We start from the raw sequence: 18,927 nt of genomic DNA, 5'->3' as shown, positions 1-18,927 counted from the left end.
TGCATCTAACCCAGCCAATAGTTTTGGCCTAATACCACAGTTTGGCCACTCAGCTCTGCTCGGTTACCATCCATTGTTTTTTTGTGCAAACAACTCCAGAGTTGTGAATTAGTTAACCACCAAAATGAGTGGAAAAAGGCCTGCTGCTGGTGGAAAGGGGAATAGGCGTGTTGGGAAGGGGAAAAAAGGTTGTGTCCGTGGGGTAGGTGCAGAAGAAAGACCATCTTCCAGCCAAACTAAAATTTCTACTTCTTTTAGCGGACAATGTGATAAGATCCCTTTCTTACGGCCACGCCAATCGCTACAAATTCCAGATGAGGCACAAAAACAGCAGGTGCTTCAACGGATATCAAGTGCTCCTTTAAGTGGGCTCTCCTCCACATCAACTTCAACATCACAAATACTCCAGTCCTCAAAGGTGTCACCCAAATCGCACTTGCTTCCTCACAGCTCCCAAATCTCCAGCTGCCCGTCTGAGTATGAGGTAGAACAGATGGTTGAGTCTGCAGAGCTGTTTACTCATACTATAGCCTGGGAATCAGAGGTCGACTCCAGCGCTTCTGTGAATCCAGACGAGGAAATGATCTGCACTGATGCCCAGAATCTTTATGAGTCGGATCCAGGACCAGACGCAGAAGGTTCTGACCATAATGTAGACCCTCATTCCCAAACTGTAACTCCTGTTGGTGGAGACAATGAGGAAGACGATGATAAGACTCAAATACCTGATTGGAGCGACAACTTTAGTTTTTTGTCAGGGCAGGAACAGGTTGGCTCTGAGGACGACGGGTGTGATAACGCACAGGGTGATGATGATGAGGTCGGAGATCCCACTTACTGTCAACCCACAGTCAGCCAAGAGATGAGGTCAGCAGAGGAGGTGGAGGAAGATGCTAGTGACGACGAGGTCAGGTTGCGCCTTCCTGGACAGAGACGTAGTACTGGAAGCACGTCAACAACTGCATCCTCAAACACAACTCTGCCTCTGACCACAAGTCGTGGTGGCTCTTCAGGTCGCATGGGTGCTAAGCCTTGCATAGCCTGGGCATTTTTTCAGATCGATAAAGATGACCCAACTCGTGTTATCTGTAACATTTGTCAGCAAAAGCTAAGTATCGGCCAAAAAATACATAGTTTGAGTACTTCATGCATGAACCGGCACATGGACATGAAGCATAAGTTGCAGTGGGAAGCTCAGTGTGCTACAATGCGGTCTAGCCGGCCGGGTCAACCACCGTCTGCCATATCTTGTGCATCCGCGGCCTCTTCATCCTCTGTGACTGGGGGGACAGCAGTCACACCTGTTTTGGGGCGCAGACCTGCCACCTCTTTACCCGCAACAGCCAGCGTGATTGGCAGGTCATCATTTTCTTTGGAGGTGGTAACACCAGCTGGTCTTGAGCGCTGTCCGACATCGATAGCACCACCTTTGGATCAAGGCAACCTAACATGTCCGCCTGCATCTTCCTCACAGACCGGCAGTTTGCCGGGGACACCCTTATCAACCCCGTCTAAGCACAATAGCCAGCCCTCGGTCCCTCAGATGTGGACAAGTAAAAGACCATTTCCTCCTAGCCATGAGAAAGCTAAGAGGTTGAATTTCACCATCTGCAAGCTCTTGGCTACAGAAATGCTGCCTTTCCGCCTGGTGGACACAGAGGATTTTCGAGACCTTATGTCCGTCGCAGTGCCCCAGTACCAGATGCCCAGTCGGCACTACTTCTCAAAGAAAGGTGTGCCTGCGCTCCACCAGCATGTCGCACACAACATCACCGCTTCTTTGAGAAACTCTGTGTGTGACAGGGTGCATTTCACCACAGACACTTGGACGAGTAGGCATGGACAGGGGCGTTACATGTCGCTGACTGGGCACTGGGTAACTATGGTGACAGCAGGACAAGGGGCTGCTGTCCAAGTCTTGCCGTCCCCACGAGTTGTGCGTCAATCCTCTTTATGTCATTTTTCCTCCACTGCTTCTGCCTCCTCAACCTCCTCTCGGTCTTCCACCTGCACCCAAAGCCTGTCTGGTCATGCCACAAGCTTTCTAACTGCGCAGAAGGGATCCTGCACACCTCCTTACTATGCTGGCAGTAGGGCTCAACGTCATCAGGCGGTTTTTACATTGAAATGTCTGGGAAATGTGAGTCACACAGCTGAGGAGTTGTGGTCAGCTCTGGAGAACCAATTTCATGAATGGTTGTCTCCACTGGACCTGAAACCAGGGAAGGCCGTGTGCGACAATGCTGCAAACCTGGGTGCGGCCCTTCGCCGGGGCAATGTCACACACGTGCCTTGTATGGCTCACGTGTTGAACCTGGTTGTCCAGCAATTTTTAGCCCACTATCCCAGACTAGATGGCCTTCTGCAGAGGGCACGGTCGCTGTGTGCTCACTTCCGCCGTTCGCATCCCGCAGCTCAGCGACTTACATCTCTACAGAAGTCGTTGGGCCTGCCACTTCACCGGCTAAAATGCGATGTGCCTACCCGGTGGAATTCAACTCTGCACATGTTGCAGCGACTGTGGCAGCACCGACAAGCCCTGGTGCAATACGTTCTGACGTATAGCCTGGGCCAACGAGATTCAGAGGTGGGGCAAATCACGCTGGAGGAGTGGTCTCAGATCAGGGACCTATGCACCCTTCTGCACAGTTTTGAAATGGCGACGAAGATGTTTAGTGCTGACGATGCCATTATCAGCATGACTATTCCGGTGATTTACATGCTGGAGCACATGTTAAACAGAATTCGGAGTCAGGTGGTGGCACAAGAGGAGGTGGAGGAAGTAGAGGAGGAGGAGTTGTATGCGGAAGGGCTAACATCTGCAAGGTCCAGACGGTCGGCAGCACCAAGGCGGCAGGCATGTGAGGGTGGGGGAGATGGTTTAACCAGGGCGCATGGTAGCAGCCAAACTAGTGAGGAAGGTGCAGGAGCCCAGGAAGAAGTGGAGGACGAACTGATGGAAGACTCATCAGATGAGGGAGACCTTGATCACATTTCTGTTGTGCGAGGTTGGGGGGAGAGGACAGAGGAAGGAAGCATGATTGTTACCTCGCCACCAACACAACAGGGACTTGGTGCTCCTGGATGCGCAACACACATGAGTGCCTTCTTGCTGCACTACCTGCAACATGACCCTCGAATTGTGAGAATTAGAAATAATCCTGACTACTGGGTTGCCACACTGTTAGATCCCCGGTACAAAAGTAAATTTGCAGAAATTATTCCTGCCATAGAAAGGGATGCACGCATGCAGGAGTATCAGCAGAGACTGTTGCAGAATCTTACATGTGCTTTTCCACAAAATACCAGTGGTGCACGTAGTGAATCTCACAGTTCCAACTTGCCAACCGTGGGACCGTCAAGTGTTCAGCACTCAAACCGTAACAGAACCACAGTATCTGCTGGTAACATCAATTTTGCGGAATCATTTCACCACTTTTTTAGCCCATCCTTTGCAAGGCCACAGGAGACAAGAAGTCTGACACATAGTCAACGCCTAGAGACGATGGTACAGGAGTATCTCCAAGTAAACATTGAAGCCACGACTGTGTCACTGGACCCTTGCTCTTTTTGGGCTTCCAATCTGGATAAATGGCCGGAGCTAGCCACTTACGCCTTGGAGATCTTGTCATGCCCCGCAGCCAGCGTTCTGTCTGAACGTGTGTTCAGCGCTGCTGGTGGTGTGCTGACAGATAAGCGCACGCGGCTCTCCACTGATAATGTAGACAGACTCACGTTCATAAAGATGAACAAATCATGGATCCGAAACGACTTTTCTACCCCTGTGTCATCCTGGGGAGAGTAAAAGCTTGATGATTGGTTAAAATCACCCTACCAACCGTTTTAAGCTTTCAAATTACTAATCATGTTTATCTGTATCTTGACTGGAAAATAATTTGGGCTTTGTAGCAGTGTGCAGCACTGATCCTATTAGGCCATCTATAATAAGCTTCACCAGATTTAAAATTAAAAATAATTTTTAGCTGCATCTAGCCCGGAAAATAATTTTGGGGCTCCGAGATGCGCAAGACACATAAGTGCCTTCTTGCTGCACTACCTGCAGCATGACCCTCATATTGTCAGAATTCGAAGTAATCATGACTACTGGGTTGCCACACTCTTAGATCCCCCAAACTTTTCGATCAACCTTTTCATTTTAATAAAGACCAAAAAAATGGTCATTTTTGAAATTATAAGCATTAGCAGGTTGTTAGAAACTGAAATCAAACAGTTTTCAACTCAAAACTTTATTCTAGGTGATGTTACATTTTCACATAGGACCCCTTGTTCGAAAGGAGCTTCTGAACTCTCTCGTCCATTGAATTTGTCAGGTTTTGGATGGTTTCTGCTTCAATTGTTTTGCATGAGGACAGAATACCCTCCCAGAGCTGTTGCTTAGATGTGAACTGCCTCCCGCCATCATAGACACTCCTTTTAATGATGCTCCAAAGGTTCTGAATGGGGTAGAGGTCAGGGGAGCATGGGGGTCACACCATAAGTTTGTCCCCTTTTATGCCCATATCAGCCAGAGATGCAGATGTTTTATGTGCAGCATGAGATGGTGCATTATCATGCAGAAAAATGATCTTGCTGTGAAATACACGGTTCTTCTTCTTGAACCATGGCAGGAAGTGCTGTTTGAGAAAATCCACATACATTATGGAGTTCATCTTTAGCGCCTTCAGGGATCCTAAAGGGGCCGACAATCTCTCTCCCCATGATTCCAGCCCAAAACATTACTCAACCTCCTCCTTGTTGGCGCTGTAGCCGTGTTTGCGTGGGGTGTCCATCAACCAGCCATCCTCCACTCCATTCATCTGGACCATCGAGCGCTGCACGGCACTCATCCGTGAACAAAACAGTTTTGAAATCAGTCTTCATGTAACGTTTGGCCCACTGGAGCCGTTTCTGCTTGTGTGAAGTGGATAGAGGAGGTCGACAGGATGGCGTATGCACAGCTGCAAACCTCTGAAGGACCCTGCATCTTGTTGTTCGGGGGACGTTGGAGGCACAAGCAGCTTCAAAAACTTGTCTGCTGCTATGACAAGGCTTTTTTGCCGCTGCTCTTTCAACCTGACGTAATTGCCTGTAGGAAAGAGTCCTCAATTTGCCCTTATCAGCACGCACACGTGTGTACTGTGAATCAGCTACATACTTCTTGATTGCCAAGACACTTCATCCTGATCATCGCACAATGTTGATTGTAGTCATGCCTTGACCTAAACACTCCACAATTTGTTGCTTCTCAGCAGCCTACACATCCTTTTTCTTTCCCATTTTGGCAGAAAATGTAGGCTGCTTAATAATGTGAGAGAGCCTTCTTAAGTAGTCTTGCCTTTATTGGACACACCTGCCAAACTAATTAGCACAGGTGTCTGCAATTGCTTACAGTGATATAAAGAGCCCTGACACACATCACCATCAATGAGTTTAACTGACAAACAAACAAATTCTTCCCTTATCACTCCTAAACACTTTTTGCATAATAATTTGGAACGCGGTGTACATGTGCTTTTCCACAAAACACCAGTGGTTCACGTAGTGAATCTTACAGTTCTAACTTGCCAACCGTGGTCTGTATGGAATTGTTAAATAAAGGGCCCAAAATTAAGATAACATAGATGGGAGAGGTCTCTATGAATAGGAATTCCTAAGTATTTGATACCCTGTGAGGGCCAGGCAAAGGGAAAGTTGGACTGGATGGAATCCTATATGGATTTAGGGAGGGAGACATCGAGGGCCTCAGACTTCGCTGCATTGATTTTAAAATTTTACCATGTAACAAAGTGATCTATTTCAGCCATAACAGCAGGGATGGATATATGTGATTGAGTGATATATACTAGGACATCATCAGCAAATAGAGAGCACTTGTACTCGGTGCCTCCCACCTCAATCCACCTAATATTGGGGTTATGGCGAATTGATGAGAGCAGGTGCTCCGTCACTAGGATGTATAAGAGAGGGGACAGAGGACATCCCTGCCTTGTCCCATTGGTGATTGTGAAAGGTGATGAAAATGTTCTGACGCACCCCCTGGGCCTTGGGACACCCGGAGCCGGACCCTTTTTGGTGGATGCTGGTGGTTGTAGTCTTCGTGGCGGCGATCCGGTTCCGTGGCTCAGGGCGGTCAAACCAGTGGCGGAACTATTTATGTGGTTTTGATGTTTAAATGTCCGACTACGCCACCCGTGGATTGCGGTCAGAGTGAACCGCCGCTACAGGGCAGACCGCTAAGGCTGGTGTTGTGGGTGCAGCAGAGCGTAGCATAACTCCCCACGGGAGGAGTATAGCCTCAGGGCAGTGTATGCGGAGGATGGGGGTGATGGTGCAGGGCAGCAGCAGTAACGACACGGAGTCAGTGATGCAGTTCAGGGCCTTTACTCACAGTTCTTATTATCCAGACCACGTCTGCAGGTAACGGCTGCCCACGTCGTACTGTGCTCACCAGGTGAGGGGCTCAGACAACTCCCAGATAACTTTGGCGCGCTTCACAGGACCCCCTTTGTGTGTCCTTTGTCTGGCCTTTCTTACCAACACTTCTGTCCGGCTGCCTCGGGCCTCCTCTTGGTAAACTTGGCGCCAGTTTCCCTGACCCTATGTGGTGCCTTCCTAGTGGGTGGAGCAAGGGGCTGCGCCACATAAAATGTCAGAGCCTCCGGTTTCTAGCTGAGGGTCGTTTCCTGCCTCCACTAGTTCGGGGACTGGTCTCCCCCTTTGGCCTGACCCCTCCACGCAGGTGGATTCGGGCGTGCGGTGGCGACTCGCCCGTCCGCACCCCTGGGATCCCTTCATTCCTCGTTCCTGGAGCCTTCTCCGCTCCTCTTCCTTCCTTCTCCCTCTTGCAGGCCTGGGCCTCTGTTACTAGGCCCGCCTCCGGAGCAGAGCTCATGCAGAGCCCCTGCTCCCTGCCACTTCTGCTCAGACTTCTCTGCACTGAACTAAGATGGTGCCCACCTTTTATACTCCCTTCTCAATGCACCCAGGAACTGCTTCCTCCCTGCTCCTGCACTGCAGGGTTCCCCTTCCTCAGTGTTCCCTCCCCCCACTCCAGCCAGGGACAGGGACTGTCGTGCCCATCTCAGGGGCATATTGGTCGCCCTGCCCCACGGCAATGTGGTGTAATGCATGCAGGTGTCGGGTCCTGATCCACACTCCATCCTTATCTGAGAGTGAGATATCACACCTCTGGGTGAGGTGCAATACGTCTGTAGCAACCGAGCCCTCGGTGCTACAGTTCCATTTATCTTCAGCCTAGGTGACGTATTGTGATACAGGGCTGTGATTTTGGCTATAAAAGGGTCCCCTAGACCCCTACCCCAAGCTTTTTAAGAGAATCATATATGGCGTGCCAGGAGACTCTATGGAATGCTTTCTCAGCATCCAACGAGAGTATCTACTTACAAATTTTTAACTGCATCTAGCCCAGGAAATACTTTGTGCCTAGTAGCAGTGTCTGCTAGTCAGCGGATTATCCCGGCTGTTAAGCAAGCTACACCACCTGTAGTTTGGACACTTAATTTTTTCAAAGGAAATGCTTCGGGACCACGGGATACTTAGTGAAGAGCATCAGGAGGCACCCCAAGGCATAGGGGCTGGGACTGGCACTAGGATGCCTTGCGGTGGACAGCCGAGCTCGATCCTTATAAAAGCTTTTTAACTGCAGCAGCTTTAGTGGACGCTACTGGAGCTGGAATTACGCGGCTGCTGGCATGAGACTTGCCCTCCAATAGATCCTTGTAAATGGATTTAAAGTGTATTCATTCAAATTAGAGGGACAATTTAAATTAAAAAGCTTAGAGCTGCCTCCACCACAGGGGGGCTCTCTCGACCCACCAGCGGACAGGCACCAGTATTGGGAGAGGGGGGCTGGCCGTCAGGGTTCACCGCGGCTCTGGCACAAACCCGGCGACACGGAGGTGGCACGGGCAGGAGCGGACTGGCCGTCTCGGCTTCTCACTTTTTGGATTTTAGAAGGGCATGACATGCCTATATCTGTGTCTCCCCCTCCTTTTACTCCTCCAACTCTTTTCTTTTCGAATGACTATATGTACTTGTCACTTTTCCATGTGTTAGTTGTGTCTTCTGAGCAGTTTGTCAGCTTTTGGACACCTTTGAAGGTGTTTTCTATGTGTTTCTATGTGTTTTTGTTTGGCTGCCATTGGTTTTAACGGTGTTCGAAGGTGTTCGACGAACAGTTCGATGAACCGAACCGAACTCGAACACTACGGGGGTGGCTCAACACTAGAGATGAGGCCACACTGCCAAAAGCCTTTATACAATCTTCAGCAAAAATACCCTGACAGCTTACAATCCTCTTGAGATCTTACCTCCTAATTCAGACTTGGTCATGTAGATGATGTGGCCGAGTGGTTAAGGTGATGGACTGCTAATCCATTGTGCTCTGCATGCATGGGTTCAAATCCCATTCTTGTCGGTTTAATCTGTTTCTTTCCCTTTGACAAGATTGGCATTCATTTTTAGGCAAAATGGTGTATACTTCAAGCATGAAAGTTGATTCTTTTCTCTTTCAAGAAAGCTGCTATAGTCCTATCGTCTGGTTTCTACATGTTCATGCAGGCAAGTTGGCTGTGTAGTTAAGATGATACATTAACAATGCAGTTAAGAGATTAAGCTATGCATGCATGGCTTTGAATTCAATCTGTCCTATTTCTTTTCTGATTCTTTTAAGTTTCCAGCTCAAGGTTTTTTTTTCTGCCCAAGCAATGAATTCTTCAAACATGAAAGTTTAAATCTTCTACCATTCAAGAAGGCTGCTATCAAACTTTGCTTAGAGAGTCAGATACGTAAGGAGGAGGCATTTCAAAATAGTAAAATAAAATCCACTGGTTTTACTTTTTTCATGCTTGATTCCATCTTTCTTCCTCTTTAGCACTTATAGCAGATTCTTACTCCCACGATTGCACTATCACAGAGACTTAGCAAAAGCCAATTTGATGTTGTCCCACTATGAGGATAGAAAGCTTCATACTGAGAAGATGAAAAGAAGACACTGCTGAGATTTAAACTCAGGATATTCTCTTTACTTGACTGGCACTTTAATCAACTAAGCCACAGCACCACAAGCTGGTGAGCATGGGAAAGCCAGGGAAGATTTAGTCACTAATCGATAATTTCAAGTGGTTAATTGAGCAAAACAACATTGAGTTTCAGTTCCATTCCACGCACAGCAGAAGCATTGAATAAGATGTCGCTCTCAGTCATGGCAATTAAGAAACCGAGTATTTTTTGAAAAGCATTCTCGAATAGGAACATGACAAATTTGCAGAAAGAGACAGAAGCTGTATCGAGAACAAGGGCTTGGGATTTGAAGTTCCATAATTAAATGATCCATCTTTTATCACAGCTGGAAATTGGGACTTGTTTTGCTTCCCAGTCATGAGACAGAATAGACAGATTGAAAGAATGCCACTGCAGTGCCAAAAGTAGAAACAATTAGGAATGATTGATAAGTTGCTATTAAAACCCTTTGCACTGGTTCATTTCTGATAAGGTTTGTCCTAATCTAACTTTAGACAATAGATACTCTAGGAGATGAGATGAGGCCATACTGCCAAAAGCCTTTATACAATATTCAGCAAAAACACCCTGACAGCTTAAAATTCTCATGAGATCTTACTTCCTAATTTAAACTTTGTCATGTAGACGAGGTGGCCGAGTGGTTAAGGCGATGGACTGCTAATCCATTGTGCTCTGCATGCATGGGTTCAAATCCCGTCCTCGTCGGTATAATCTGCTTCTTTCCCTTTGACAAGATTGGCTTTAATTTTTAGGCAAAATGGTGTATACTTCAAGCATGAAAGTTGATTCTTTTCTCTTTCAAGAAAGCTGCTATAGTCCTATAGTCTGGTTTCTACATGTTCATGCAGGCAAGTTGTCTGTGTAGTTAAGATGATACATTAACAATGCAGTTAAGAGATTGAGCTATGCATGCATGGCTTTGAATTCAATCTGTCCTATTTTTTTTCTGATTCTTTTAAGTTTCCAGCTCAAGGTTTTATTTTCTGCCCAAGCAATGAATTCTTCAAACATGAAAGTTTAAATCTTCTACCATTCAAGAAGGCTGCTATCAAACTTTGCTTAGAGAGTCAGATACGTAAGGAGGAGGCATTTCAAAATAGTAAAATATAATCCACAGGTTTTACTTTTTTCATGCTTGATTCCATCTTTCTTCCTCTTTAGCACTTATACCAGATTCTTACTCCCACTATTGCACTATCACAGAGACTTAGCAAAGGCCAATTTGATGTTGTCCCACTATGAGGATAGAAAGCTTCATACCGAGAAGATGAAAAGAAGGCACTGCTGAGATTTGAACTCAGGATCTCCTGTTTACTAGACAGGCACTTTAACCAACTAAGCCACAGCACCACAAGCTGGTGAGGATGGGAAAGCCAGGGAAGATTTAGTCACTAATCGATAATTTCAAGTGGTTAATTGAGCAAAACAACATTAAGCTTCAGTTCCATTCCACGCACAGCAGAAGCATTGAATAAGATGTCGCTCTCAGTCATGGCAATTAAGAAACTGAGTATTTTTTGAAGAGCATTTCCGAAAATGACCATGACAAATTTGCAGAATGCGACCGAAGCTGTATCGAGAACAAGGGCTTGGGATTTGAAGTTCCATAATTAAATGATCCATCTTTTATCACAGCTGGAAATTGGGACTTGTTTTGCTTCCCAGTCATGAGACAGAATAGACAGATTGAAAGAATGCCACTGCAGTGCCAAAAGTAGAAACAATTAGGAATGATTGATAAATTGCTATTAAAACCCTTTGCACTGGTTCATTTCTGATAAGGTTTGTCCTAATCTAACTTTAGACAATAGATACTCTAGGAGATGAGATGAGGCCATACTGCCAAAAGCCTTTATACAATATTCAGCAAAAACACCCTGACAGCTTAAAATCCTCATGAGATCTTACCTCCTAATTTAAACTTGGTCATGTAGACGAGGTGGCCGAGTGGTTAAGGTGATGGAATGCTAATTCATTGTGCTCTGCATGCATGGGTTCGAATCCCATCCTCGTCGGTATTATCTGCTTCTTTGACAAGATTGGCTTTCATTTTTAGGCAAAATGGTGTATACTTCAAGCATGAAAGTTGATTCTTTTCTCTTTCAAGAAAGCTGCTATAGTCCTATAGTCTGGTTTCTACATGTTCATGCAGGCAAGTTGTCTGTGTAGTTAAGATGATACATTAACAATGCAGTTAAGAGATTGAGCTTTGCATGCATGGCTTTGAATTCAATCTGTCCTATTTCTTTTCTGATTCTTTTAAGTTTCCAGCTCAAGGTTTTATTTTCTGCCCAAGCAATGAATTCTTCAAACATGAAAGTTTAAATCTTCTACCATTCAAGAAGGCTGCTATCAAACTTTGCTTAGAGAGTCAGATACGTAAGGAGGAGGCATTTCAAAATAGTAAAATAAAATCCACAGGTTTTACTTTTTTCATGCTTGATTCCATCTTTCTTCCTCTTTAGCACTTATAGCAGATTCTTACTCCCACTATTGCACTATCACACAGACTTAGCAAAGGCCAATTTGATGTTGTCCCACTATGAGGAAAGAAAGCTTCATACCGAGAAGATGAAAAGAAGGCACTGCTGAGATTTGAACTCAGGATCTCCTGTTTATTAGACAGGCACTTTAACCAACTAAGCCACAGCACCACAAGCTGGTGAGGATGGGAAAGCCAGGGAAGATTTAGTCACTAATCGATAATTTCAAGTGGTTAATTGAGCAAAACAACATTAAGCTTCAGTTCCATTCCACGCACAGCAGAAGCATTGAATAAGATGTCGCTCTCAGTCATGGCAATTAAGAAACTGAGTATTTTTTGAAGAGCATTCTCGAAAAGGACCATGACAAATTTGCAGAATGCGACCGAAGCTGTATCGAGAACAAGGGCTTGGGATTTGAAGTTCCATAATTAAATGATCCATCTTTTATCACAGCTGGAAATTGGGACTTGTTTTGCTTCCCAGTCATGAGACAGAATAGACAGATTGAAAGAATGCCACTGCAGTGCCAAAAGTAGAAACAATTAGGAATGATTGATAAGTTGCTATTAAAACCCTTTGCACTGGTTCATTTCTGATAAGGTTTGTCCTAATCTAACTTTAGACAATAGATACTCTAGGAGATGAGATGAGGCCATACTGCCAAAAGCCTTTATACAATATTCAGCAAAAACACCCTGACAGCTTAAAATCCTCATGAGATCTTACCTCCTAATTTAAACTTGGTCATGTAGACGAGGTGGCCGAGTGGTTAAGGCGATGGAATGCTAATTCATTGTGCTCTGCATGCATGGGTTCGAATCCCATCCTCGTCGGTATTATCTGCTTCTTTGACAAGATTGGCTTTCATTTTTAGGCAAAATGGTGTATACTTCAAGCATGAAAGTTGATTCTTTTCTCTTTCAAGAAAGCTGCTATAGTCCTATCGTCTGGTTTCTACATGTTCATGCAGGCAAGTTGGCTGTGTAGTTAAGATGATACATTAACAATGCAGTTAAGAGATTGAGCTATGCATGCATGGCTTTGAATTCAATCTGTCCTATTTCTTTTCTGATTCTTTTAAGTTTCCAGCTCACGGTTTTATTTTCTGCCCAAGCAATGAATTCTTCAAACATGAAAGTTTAAATCTTCTACCATTCAAGAAGGCTGCTATCAAACTTTGCTTAGACAGTCAGATACGTAAGGAGGAGGCATTTCAAAATAGTAAAATAAAATCCACTGGTTTTACTTTTTTCATGCTTGATTCCATCTTTCTTCCTCTTTAGCACTTAGAGCAGATTCTTACTCCCACTATTACACTATCACAGAGACTTAGCAATGGCCATATTGATGTTGTCCCACTATGAGGATAGAAAGCTTCATACTGAGAAGATGAAAAGAAGGCACTGTTGAGATTTGAACTCAGGATCTCCTGTTTACTAGACAGGCACTTTAACCAACTAAGCCACAGCACCACAAGCTGGTGAGGATGGAAAAGCCAGGGAAGATTTAGTCACTAATCGATAATTTCAAGTGGTTAATTGAGCTTCAGTTCCATTCCACGCACAGCAGAAGCATTGAATAAGATGTCGCTCTCAGTCATGGCAATTAAGAAACCGAGTATTTTCTGAAGAGCATTCTCGAAAAGGACCATGACAAATTTGCAGAATGCGACCGAAGCTGTATCGAGAACAAGGGCTTGGGATTTGAAGTTCCATAATTAAATGATCCATCTTTTATCACAGCTGGAAATTGGGACTTGTTTTGCTTCCCAGTCATGAGACAGAATAGACAGATTGAAAGAATGCCACTGCAGTGCCAAAAGTAGAAACAATTAGGAATGATTGATAAGTTGCTATTAAAACCCTTTGCACTGGTTCATTTCTGATAAGGTTTGTCCTAATCTAACTTTAGACAATAGATACTCTAGGAGATGAGATGACGCCACACTGCCAAAAGCCTTTATACAATCTTCAGCAAAAACACCCTGACAGCTTAAAATCCTCATGAGATCTTACCTCCTAATTTAGACTTGGGCATGTAGACAATGGACTGCTAATCCATTGTACTCTGAATGCATGGGTTTGAATCCCATCCTCGTCGGTATAATCTGCTTCTTTCCCTTTGACAAGATTGGCTTTCATTTTTAGGCAAAATGGTGTATACTTCAAGCATGAAAGTTGATTCTTTTCTCTTTCAAGAAAGCTGCTATAGTCCTATCGTCTGGTTTCTACATGTTCATGCAGGCAAGTTGGCTGTGTAGTTAAGATGATACATTAACAATGCAGTTAAGAGATTGAGCTATGCATGCATGGCTTTAAATTCAATCTGTCCTATTTCTTTTCTGATTCTTTTAAGTTTCCAGCTCAAGGTTTTATTTTCTGCCCAAGCAATGAATTTTTCAAACATGAAAGTTTAAATCTTCTACCATTCAAGAAGGCTGCTATCAAACTTTGCTTAGAGAGTCAGATACGTAAGGAGGAGGCATTTCAAAATAGTAAAATAAAATCCACTGGTTTTACTTTTTTCATGCTTGATTCCATCTTTCTTCCTCTTTAGCACTTACAGCAGATTCTTACTCCCACTATTGCACTATCACAGAGACTTAGCAATGGCTAATTTGATGTTGTCCCACTCTGAGGATAGAAAGCTTCATACTGAGAAGATGGCACTGTTGAGATTCGAGCTCAGGATCTCCTGTTTACTAGACAGGTGCTTTAACCAACTAAGCCACAGCACCACAAGCTGGTGAGGATGGGAAAGCCAGGGAAGATTTAGTCACTAATCGATAATTTCAAGTGGTTAATTGAGCTTCAGTTCCATTCCACGCACAGCAGAAGCATTGAATAAGATGTCGCTCTCAGTCATGGCAATTAAGAAACCGAGTATTTTCTGAAGAGCATTCTCGAAAAGGACCATGACAAATTTGCAGAATGTGACCGAAGCTGTATCGAGAACAAGGGCTTGGGATTTGAAGTTCCATAATTAAATGATCCATGTTTTATCACAGCTGGAAATTGGGACTTGTTTTGCTTCCCAGTCATGAGACAGAATAGACAGATTGAAAGAATGCCACTGCAGTGCCAAAAGTAGAAACAATTAGGAATGATTGATAAGTTGCTATTAAAACCCTTTGCACTGGTTCATTTCTGATAAGGTTTGTCCTAATCTAACTTTAGACAATAGATACTCTAGGAGATGAGATGACGCCACACTGCCAAAAGCCTTTATACAATCTTCAGCAAAAACACCCTGACAGCTTAAAATCCTCATGAGATCTTACCTCCTAATTTAGACTTGGGCATGTAGACGATGGACTGCTAATCCATTGTACTCTGCATGCATGGGTTCGAATCCCATCCTCGTCGGTATAATCTGCTTCTTTCCTTTTGACAAGATTGGCTTTCATTTTTAGGCAAAATGGTGTATACTTCAAGCATGAAAGTTGATTCTTTTCTCTTTCAAGAAAGCTGCTATAGTCCTATCGTCTGGTTTCTACATGTTCATGCAGGCAAGTTGGCTGTGTAGTTAAGATGATACATTAACAATGCAGTTAAGAGATTGAGCTATGCATGCATGGCTTTGAATTCAATCTGTTCTATTTCTTTTCTGATTCTTTTAAGTTTCCAGCTCAAGGTTTTATTTTCTGCCCAAGCAATGAATTCTTCAAACATGAAAGTTTAAATCTTCTACCATTCAAGAAGGCTGCTATCAAACTTTGCTTAGAGAGTCAGATACGTAAGGAGGAGGCATTTCAAAATAGTAAAATAAAATCCACTGGTTTTAATTTTTTCATGCTTGTTTCCATCTTTCTTCCTCTTTAGCACTTACAGCAGATTCTTACTCCCACTATTGCACTATCACAGAGACTTAGCAATGGCCAATTTGATGTTGTCCCACTATGAGGATAGAAAGCTTCATACTGAGAATATGAAAAGAAGGCACTGTTGAGATTCGAACTCAGGATCTCCTGTTTACTAGACAGGCGCTTTAACCAACTAAGCCACAGCACCACAAGCTGGTGAGGATGGGAAAGCCAGGGAAGATTTAGTCACTAATCGATAATTTCAAGTGGTTAATTGAGCTTCAGTTCCATTCCACGCACAGCAGAAGCATTGAATAAGATGTCGCTCTCAGTCATGGCAATTAAGAAACCGAGTATTTTCTGAAGAGCATTCTCGAAAAGGACCATGACAAATTTGCAGAATGCGACCGAAGCTGTATCGAGAACAAGGGCTTGGGATTTGAAGTTCCATAATTAAATGATCCATCTTTTATCACAGCTGGAAATTGGGACTTGTTTTGCTTCCCAGTCATGAGACAGAATAGACAGATTGAAAGAATGCCACTGCAGTGCCAAAAGTAGAAACAATTAGGAATGATTGATAAGTTGCTATTAAAACCCTTTGCACTGGTTCATTTCTGATAAGGTTTGTCCTAATCTAACTTTAGACAATAGATACTCTAGGAGATGAGATGACGCCACACTGCCAAAAGCCTTTATACAATCTTCAGCAAAAACACCCTGACAGCTTAAAATCCTCATGAGATCTTACCTCCTAATTTAGACTTGGGCATGTAGACAATGGACTGCTAATCCATTGTACTCTGCATGCATGGGTTTGAATCCCATCCTCGTCGGTATAATCTGCTTCTTTCCCTTTGACAAGATTGGCTTTCATTTTTAGGCAAAATGGTGTATACTTCAAGCATGAAAGTTGATTCTTTTCTCTTTCAAGAAAGCTGCTATAGTCCTATCGTCTGGTTTCTACATGTTCATGCAGCAAGTTGGCTGTGTAGTTAAGATGATACATTAACAATGCAGTTAAGAGATTGAGCTATGCATGCATGGCTTTAAATTCAATCTGTCCTATTTCTTTTCTGATTCTTTTAAGTTTCCAGCTCAAGGTTTTATTTTCTGCCCAAGCAATGAATTTTTCAAACATGAAAGTTTAAATCTTCTACCATTCAAGAAGGCTGCTATCAAACTTTGCTTAGAGAGTCAGATACGTAAGGAGGAGGCATTTCAAAATAGTAAAATAAAATCCACTGGTTTTACTTTTTTCATGCTTGATTCCATCTTTCTTCCTCTTTAGCACTTACAGCAGATTCTTACTCCCACTATTGCACTATCACAGAGACTTAGCAATGGCTAATTTGATGTTGTCCCACTATGAGGATAGAAAGCTTCATACTGAGAAGATGGCACTGTTGAGATTCGAGCTCAGGATCTCCTGTTTACTAGACAGGCGCTTTAACCAACTAAGCCACAGCACCACAAGCTGGTGAGGATGGGAAAGCCAGGGAAGATTTAGTCACTAATCGATAATTTCAAGTGGTTAATTGAGCTTCAGTTCCATTCCACGCACAGCAGAAGCATTGAATAAGATGTCGCTCTCAGTCATGGCAATTAAGAAACCGAGTATTTTCTGAAGAGCATTCTCGAAAAGGACCATGACAAATTTGCAGAATGCGACCGAAGCTGTATCGAGAACAAGGGCTTGGGATTTGAAGTTCCATAATTAAATGATCCATCTTTTATCACAGCTGGAAATTGGGACTTGTTTTGCTTCCCAGTCATGAGACAGAATAGACAGATTGAAAGAATGCCACTGCAGTGCCAAAAGTAGAAACAATTAGGAATGATTGATAAGTTGCTATTAAAACCCTTTGCACTGGTTCATTTCTGATAAGGTTTGTCCTAATCTAACTTTAGACAATAGATACTCTAGGAGATGAGATGACGCCACACTGCCAAAAGCCTTTATACAATCTTCAGCAAAAACACCCTGACAGCTTAAAATCCTCATGAGATCTTACCTCCTAATTTAGACTTGGGCATGTAGACGATGGACTGCTAATCCATTGTACTCTGCATGCATGGGTTCGAATCCCATCCTCGTCGGTATAATCTGCTTCTTTCCCTTTGACAAGATTGGCTTTCATTTTTAGGCAAAATGGTGTATACTTCAAGCATGAAAGTTGATTCTTTTCTCTTTCAAGAAAGCTGCTATAGTCCTATCGTCTGGTTTCTACATGTTCATGCAGGCAAGTTGGCTGTGTAGTTAAGATGATACATTAACAATGCAGTTAAGAGATTGAGCTATGCATGCATGGCTTTAAATTCAATCTGTCCTATTTCTTTTCTGATTCTTTTAAGTTTCCAGCTCAAGGTTTTATTTTCTGCCCAAGCAATGAATTCTTCAAACATGAAAGTTTAAATCTTCTACCATTCAAGAAGGCTGCTATCAAACTTTGCTTAGAGAGTCAGATACGTAAGGAGGAGGCATTTCAAAATAGTAAAATAAAATCCACTGGTTTTACTTTTTTCATGCTTGATTCCATCTTTCTTCCTCTTTAGCACTTACAGCAGATTCTTACTCCCACTATTGCACTATCACAGAGACTTAGCAATGGCCAATTTGATGTTGTCCCACTATGAGGATAGAAAGCTTCATACTGAGAAGATGAAAAGAAGGCACTGTTGAGATTTGAACTCAGGATCTCCTGTTTACTAGACAGGCGCTTTAACCAACTAAGCCACAGCACCACAAGCTGGTGAGGATGGGAAAGCCAGGGAAGATTTAGTCACTAATCGATAATTTCAAGTGGTTAATTGAGCTTCAGTTCCATTCCACGCACAGCAGAAGCATTGAATAAGATGTCGCTCTCAGTCATGGCAATTAAGAAACCGAGTATTTTCTGAAGAGCATTCTCGAAAAGGACCATGACAAATTTGCAGAATGCGACCGAAGCTGTATCGAGAACAAGGGCTTGGGATTTGAAGTTCCATAATTAAATGATCCATCTTTTATCACAGCTGGAAATTGGGACTTGTTTTGCTTCCCAGTCATGAGACAGAATAGACAGATTGAAAGAATGCCACTGCAGTGCCAAAAGTAGAAACAATTAGGAATGATTGATAAGTTGCTATTAAAACCCTTTGCACTGGTTCATTTCTGATAAGGTTTGTCCTAATCTAACTTTAGACAATAGATACTCTAGGAGATGAGATGACGCCACACTGCCAAAAGCCTTTATACAATCTTCAGCAAAAACACCCTGACAGCTTAAAATCCTCATGAGATCTTACCTCCTAATTTAGACTTGGGCATGTAGACAATGGACTGCTAATCCATTGTACTCTGCATGCATGGGTTTGAATCCCATCCTCGTCGGTATAATCTGCTTCTTTCCCTTTGACAAGATTGGCTTTCATTTTTAGGCAAAATGGTGTATACTTCAAGCATGAAAGTTGATTCTTTTCTCTTTCAAGAAAGCTGCTATAGTCCTATCGTCTGGTTTCTACATGTTCATGCAGGCAAGTTGGCTGTGTAGTTAAGATGATACATTAACAATGCAGTTAAGAGATTGAGCTATGCATGCATGGCTTTAAATTCAA

The 18,927-nt window shown here is 43.5% G+C and overlaps 10 non-coding genes across 10 annotated transcripts; 3 read left to right on the top strand and 7 right to left on the bottom strand.

Annotated features, from left to right (window-relative positions):
• The first annotated feature begins 9,665 nt into the window (after positions 1–9,665).
• On the top strand, positions 9,666–9,747 carry TRNAS-GCU (transfer RNA serine (anticodon GCU)). Its single transcript has one exon. It is a non-coding gene; the product is annotated as a tRNA-Ser (tRNA).
• A 571-nt stretch (positions 9,748–10,318) lies between these two features.
• Positions 10,319–10,392, bottom strand: TRNAT-AGU (transfer RNA threonine (anticodon AGU)). The gene has a single exon. It is a non-coding gene; the product is annotated as a tRNA-Thr (tRNA).
• A 583-nt stretch (positions 10,393–10,975) lies between these two features.
• TRNAS-GCU (transfer RNA serine (anticodon GCU)) lies at positions 10,976–11,057 on the top strand. Its single transcript has one exon. It is a non-coding gene; the product is annotated as a tRNA-Ser (tRNA).
• Positions 11,058–11,622: 565 nt separating this feature from the next.
• TRNAI-AAU (transfer RNA isoleucine (anticodon AAU)) lies at positions 11,623–11,696 on the bottom strand. Its single transcript has one exon. It is a non-coding gene; the product is annotated as a tRNA-Ile (tRNA).
• Positions 11,697–12,279: 583 nt separating this feature from the next.
• On the top strand, positions 12,280–12,361 carry TRNAS-GCU (transfer RNA serine (anticodon GCU)). The gene has a single exon. It is a non-coding gene; the product is annotated as a tRNA-Ser (tRNA).
• Positions 12,362–12,926: 565 nt separating this feature from the next.
• Positions 12,927–13,000, bottom strand: TRNAT-AGU (transfer RNA threonine (anticodon AGU)). Its single transcript has one exon. It is a non-coding gene; the product is annotated as a tRNA-Thr (tRNA).
• Positions 13,001–14,191: 1,191 nt separating this feature from the next.
• Positions 14,192–14,265, bottom strand: TRNAT-AGU (transfer RNA threonine (anticodon AGU)). The gene has a single exon. It is a non-coding gene; the product is annotated as a tRNA-Thr (tRNA).
• A 1,199-nt stretch (positions 14,266–15,464) lies between these two features.
• On the bottom strand, positions 15,465–15,538 carry TRNAT-AGU (transfer RNA threonine (anticodon AGU)). Its single transcript has one exon. It is a non-coding gene; the product is annotated as a tRNA-Thr (tRNA).
• Positions 15,539–16,728: 1,190 nt separating this feature from the next.
• Positions 16,729–16,802, bottom strand: TRNAT-AGU (transfer RNA threonine (anticodon AGU)). The gene has a single exon. It is a non-coding gene; the product is annotated as a tRNA-Thr (tRNA).
• Positions 16,803–18,001: 1,199 nt separating this feature from the next.
• Positions 18,002–18,075, bottom strand: TRNAT-AGU (transfer RNA threonine (anticodon AGU)). Its single transcript has one exon. It is a non-coding gene; the product is annotated as a tRNA-Thr (tRNA).
• Between the last annotated feature and the right edge of the window lie 852 nt (positions 18,076–18,927).

This window comes from Phyllobates terribilis, unplaced genomic scaffold, assembly GCF_046119375.1.
Source record: "Phyllobates terribilis strain yellow unplaced genomic scaffold, ASM4611937v1 Scaffold_9__5_contigs__length_417890890, whole genome shotgun sequence".
Taxonomy (NCBI): Eukaryota; Metazoa; Chordata; class Amphibia; order Anura; family Dendrobatidae; genus Phyllobates; species Phyllobates terribilis.
This window is presented reverse-complemented; position numbering and strand designations above follow the sequence as displayed.